Genomic DNA, 5,621 nt, shown 5'->3' on the forward strand with positions numbered 1-5,621 from the left:
TCTGTCAAATGACAGGTACAGTCTAGATGATCTCTAACATCCCTTCCAGCTCTGATACTTTGTATTTTATGTTCTAAGATCCTTCACAGCTCTGACATTTCATGTTCTATGTTCTAAGGTCACCTTCCAGCTCTGACATTCCATGCTCTAGGTCATTTTCAGAAATGGCACTTCATATTTTATGTCCTATATTTTGAAGTCCCTTCCAGTTCAGACATGGCTATATGTTAAATGCTGTATGTTCTGAGGTCCTTTCCAACTCTGACATTCCATGTTACATGTTCTAGAGTTTTAAGGTCTCATTCCAGTTCTGCCAGTCTTTACTGCATGTTCTAAGATCCCCTTCCAGTTCTAACATTCCATGTTGCTTGTACTAAGGTTCTTTCTAGCTATGCCATTCCATGTTGCATGTTCCAAGGTCTCCTTCCATCTCTGACATTCTGGGGCTCCCTAACTGGAGCCTGGATGCCCTGGACCATGCAGAAAGAAAATCATCTTACTTTCCGAGTCCCACTGCCAAGGCTGTCAGCAAGGGACTTCTTTTGGATTTAGGGACTTAGAAAAATGAGCTGCCTTCCCACTATGGATGGGTAACAGAGACTCCAAAGACCCCCTTTAAGAGCATGTTCTCAAGAAGAGCCAAAGGAGATGGTGGCAAGAGCTGGGAAAGTGCGGAAGAGCCTCCCAGCAGCTAAATCACCAACTAGGGAGCAAAGTGCCAACTTGTTCCAACACTGATTTCTGGGGCCTGAAAACCAGAAATCCTTCTGTTCAGGCTTGACTTGTAGCCAAGGCCACTCCTCTTGACCACTTCCCAATTTCAATCAATGTTCAAAATGAGATTACATCAAAATGAAGACTCTTGGGGGTTCCTGGCCCCATTTCTGTTCGAAAGAATATGCTTATCTATTTGAACCTCAAATCTTGGATCTATCTGCCCAAACCTTAGTAGCAGATTTATTTCCTAAAGATTTTGCTATTGCTCGCTCTCTCTCCCTCTCCCACACACATTCCCAACAACGTCTGGCACCATGGCAGCTCCCCAGCCTCGGTATCCTTGACATTCCAATCAAACCTACCTGCCTTCCATTGGCCTCACACAAATGTCCCACTCCTCACCCCACCCCATGCCCTGTGTGACCTTGTTCTTACTGGACCTTGTGCTTGCAATGGCCCCCTCTCCCTCTGTTTCTGTTTAATTTCTAATCTAAGTTTCCTTCCAGGCTCTCCCGAGCCTGACATTCTCTGTTCTCTAAGCTCTCTTCGTGTCCCGTGAGTCGCTGACTTTCTATAGTTCTGTGATTTTATGGGCAGATGTAGTGGTTTGACCTCTCCAGAGTCGCGGGGCAAGGGAGGCCAGAGCCAGCTGGGCCAGCGATTGGCTGTGACAGACCCAAAGGGCAGACAACGAGCCAGAGTAAACTCTTCCTTTGCGCTCACGTTAAACCTTAACAACATTTAATTTAAAAAGTAATTTTGAAAATTTCTCGTGCGATGAATCGAAAAGGTGTTTGAGGCCGCTGTGTTGATCCCTGGAGTTTGGCAGCCTGGAGTTTAATAACCTGAATCTTCCTAAAGCAAACGGAGCCCCGAGCTGCTTGCACTGGAGGTGAATACTCCCTGCTCCTTCCATGTCACACTCAGGGCAAAGAGTCACTCTTCCTGCTCCTCCAGCCAATCAGTCTGTCGATTGTATCCCCACAACATCTCTCCCATCCCTCCCCCTCCTCTGCTTCCAAGGCCCTCATCACCTCTGGCCTGGATTACTGTGATAGCCTCCTAACTCATCTCCCTGCCTCCTGCTTCCAGTCTCTTCCATCTCCAATCCTTCCCTTTACACAGCAACCAAAAGAATCATCCTAGGGCCCAGCTCTGGCCTTATTATTTCCCTGGGCAAGGGCTTCCTATTACCTTTAGGAGAAAATAGAACCTCTTCAACTTACCACTGAAGGCCCCACTGCCAACTCAACCTCATTCTGTTTCCTCGCCTACACTGGCCTTGGGGCTCAGCCAAACTGGATGATAGTTCCCAACACTGACCTGCCTTTTCTCACCTCTGTATAGTCACCCAGGCCATCGCTGATATTGGGAATGCACTAATTGTCATCTCAGTCAGTCTGAAATCCAGCTCTCCTTTCAGGGACCAGCTCTAGTGCCATGGCCTCTTCTCTGATGCGCCTCCCACCACCCATCCCCATAGATCAGCTCAAAGTGTCCTCCTGCTCACACTGGTCTAGGACATCTCTCCAGGATCTCTCCTTTGCCCCTAGCACCGCTCTGGGCTTCCACTGGGCATATCTGGGTGGTGTATGTTCTGTCCCCACTATTGGGGAAAGCTCCTTGAGTCCAGGTGCCCATCTTTTTTTTTCCCCATCTTTGTAGCTCTGGGGCAGAGGACAGGGTTCTGCACAGAGTAGCTCCTTAAAAAAATGTTTCTTGAATTGAACCTAGGATGAGCTCTTGGCATTTCTAATCCAACTGTTCTGAACATTGATGAGTTTATCTGTATGACCCTGAGCAAGTCACTTCCCCTTTATGGGCCTGGGCCTCAGTCTCCTCTTCTATCAAATGAGGACTAGATGACTGCTAAAAGCCCTTCTCAGCTCTGTTATATTCTCTGTTCTAAGGTCCCTCCCGGTTCTAGCATCACTAATTCATTCATTCATTCCACTAATGCTAACTGAACCCCTATGTGGAGGTTCCTATATTGAACAATACTTGAGATCCAAAAATCACTAATAATAATAACTCACATTTCTATAACGTGTGAGGGAAGGTACTAATTTGCGTGTAGTGGTATGAATGAAGGACAAAGGTCAGCAGCTCAACTCCACCCCTCCAGTCCTGCTAAGTAAAGCTCTAGGGTGATTGGCATGGCTACCAAGTTAGCTACCAGAGTCTTGATGGGAATTAAATTAATCAACCACTTAACAGGCATTTATCCCAGCACTTGCCACTTGGCACTAAGCCAGATACTGTAACAAAGACAAAGGTGAAACAGTTCCCGTCCTTGAGGAGGTTACAATCTAATCATAGAAGACAACATGTGAACATATAGAGATGAAAATAGATACAAAGTGATTTTGAGGTGGGAGGGGAAGGCACTGGCAGCTACAGAGAACAAAATGGGCCTCATGCAGAAGGTTGACCTGATTCTTGAAGGAAACTAGGGATCCAGAGAGATGGTGGTAATTGGCACATAGCAGGCATGCAATAAATACTTGTTGACTAACTAATGAATTCCAGGGATAGGAAACAGCCAGTGGAAAGCCATGGAGGTGGGAAATGAAGTGCTGTGTATGAGAGCTACCAAGAACACCAGTCTAGTTAGACCACGCTGTGCAGGAAGGAGGGATAGGAAGCAATGGATAATAAGGCTGGACAGATTCCCTGGGACTAGGTTGTGTTTGGTCCTAGAAGTAATGGGGAGCCACTGAGGCAAGCAATGAGAAAGGCCTGAACTTATGGTGGCAATTGTGAGCATAGAGAAAAGAGGATGGAGGCAAAAGAATATTATGGAGACTGAAGGAACAAGACTTGTTAACTGAGTCAATTGTGGGAATGAGAAGTAGAGGATGAAATCAAGCTTGTGAACCTAGGTAGTGACTGGAAGGATAGCGCACCCTCACCAGAAACAGGAAACCTTGGAAGAAGGGTGGGTTAGGGTGAAAAGAGGATTAGTTAAGCTTTGGGCACATCGAATTTAAGATGTCTGGAGGAATCCAATTCAAATTGTCCAATAAGCACTTTGGTGACGTAGTTTTCTTGCACTCAGAAGAGAGACTAGAGCTGAAAATAGAGACCAGGGAGTCATCAGCATAGAAATTATAATTAAACTCATGGAAGTTGATGAGGTTATCAAGAGAAAACAGAGAAGAGGGCCCAAGACAGAGCCTTGGGGTATATCCACTGTTTAGAACATGATATTGATGATGATCTTTCAAAGGAGACTGAAAATAAGCAGTTAGACAGGCAGGAGGAGAACCTGTGAGTTGAACAGATTCTACTCTACCCAATTCAAATAGGTGGTAGGCCTGGAAGAGTTGCTGCTTAAAGAAGAAGGAAAGTAGATCATAAGACTGATTTGGCTAAAGTGACTCTCACTGTGCTGGCTAGGTACAGAAGTGAGTCTGATTCACAAAAAAGCTGTAACAGCTCTGAGAGCATGGGCTAGACTCACAAAAATGCTGGATGTACTCCCCTGTGAAGATGCTGCATAATAACCACAATTCAGGTGACTATAGCATTTAATGAAAAACCAAAAGATTACAGCACAGAAGACAGCTGCCCAGCATATGATAGCAGCAGCTTACAGCTCAGCAGAAAAAGCAGCCCAGGGATGTCATCAGCAGGAAAGCCATAAGAAGCTTAGGAAAGTAAAAGAGGTGTGCCACAGAGGACCCAGCCCTAGGAGTATGAGTTGCTCAAGCTCCATATCTTCCTTCTCTACTAGTGATATGGGAATCTGAGGGAGAATGTGTATGTCCCTATGTATATGAAGGGAATTTTCCTTGCTATGTACCTTGCAATTCTGTTTAATTAAATGCTTTTGCTTTGGCAAAAGTCTGATTTTTAAAGGAAGCATCAGATAGAGGTTCACGAGGCTGTGTTTTTCTTACTAGACACTGTTCCAAGCATAGCTTGAACCTGAACATAGCTTTCAGGAGCCTCACAAGTATGGGATGCAAACACTTTAAGGTTTATAAGGAGTTTTCCCCCCAACAATCTCCTCTTTATCACTTATTATGTAATACGAGACAAGATACCTCACCTCTCTAAGCCTCAGTTTCCTCATCTAGAAAACAGGACTTGCACTACCAATCTCACAGGAACATTGTGAGGTTCAAGTGATGTAACAGATATAAAACACTTTGTAAGTCTTGTAGTGTTAATACAAATGTAAACTGCCATTATTAACGTTTGCAACAATCTTTCTCCAGTGATTCACCAGGACATGGAAATGAGCCTGGGCTCTCCAGGGCTCTGCTGCAGAGTCAACTCTGATAGGACCTGCACCAAGTTGGAAAGACATCAAGTACAGGCCCAGCACCGCATCAGTTACATTAGGAGACATTCCTTACCAGAACGGCCCCAGGGTGACCCAGCCCCACCATGCCACAGTACCTCAGGGCTTGCAGAATCAGACTTTCAGGGTGAATTGGAGGCAACGAATGAATCTAAGAGCCTCCAAACTGAAAGGTGATCCTTTTCATGATCTGTAGGGTCCCTGTAATTTCAATGGCCCTGCAAGCCTTCTAGTGGAAGTTTGCTGTCTGAATGATAAAGCACAGAAGACTTTCTCAGCCCTATGAACCAGTGCCAAGAGAGAAAGAGAGGGAGAGAGAGAGAGAGAGAGAGAGAGAGAGAGAGAGAGAGAGAGGAAGAGAGGAGAGGAGAGGAGGAGGGGAGAGAGGAGAGGGAAAGAGAGAAGAGAGAGAAGAGCAGAGGAGAGGGAGAGAGGGAGAGAGAGAAGAGGAGAGGAGAAAAGAGAAGAGAGAGAAAAGAGAGAGAAGAGGAGAGGAAGGGAGGGAGGGAGAGGAGAGGGGAGAAAGAGAAAACAGGAAAGGAGAGAGAAGAGAGAGAGGAGAGAGAAAGAGAAGAGAGAGAAAAGAGGAGGGGAG

The sequence above is a fragment of the Vombatus ursinus genome, unplaced genomic scaffold, assembly GCF_900497805.2.
Source record: "Vombatus ursinus unplaced genomic scaffold, bare-nosed wombat genome assembly UNPS02004691.1, whole genome shotgun sequence".
NCBI lineage: Eukaryota > Metazoa > Chordata > Mammalia > Diprotodontia > Vombatidae > Vombatus > Vombatus ursinus.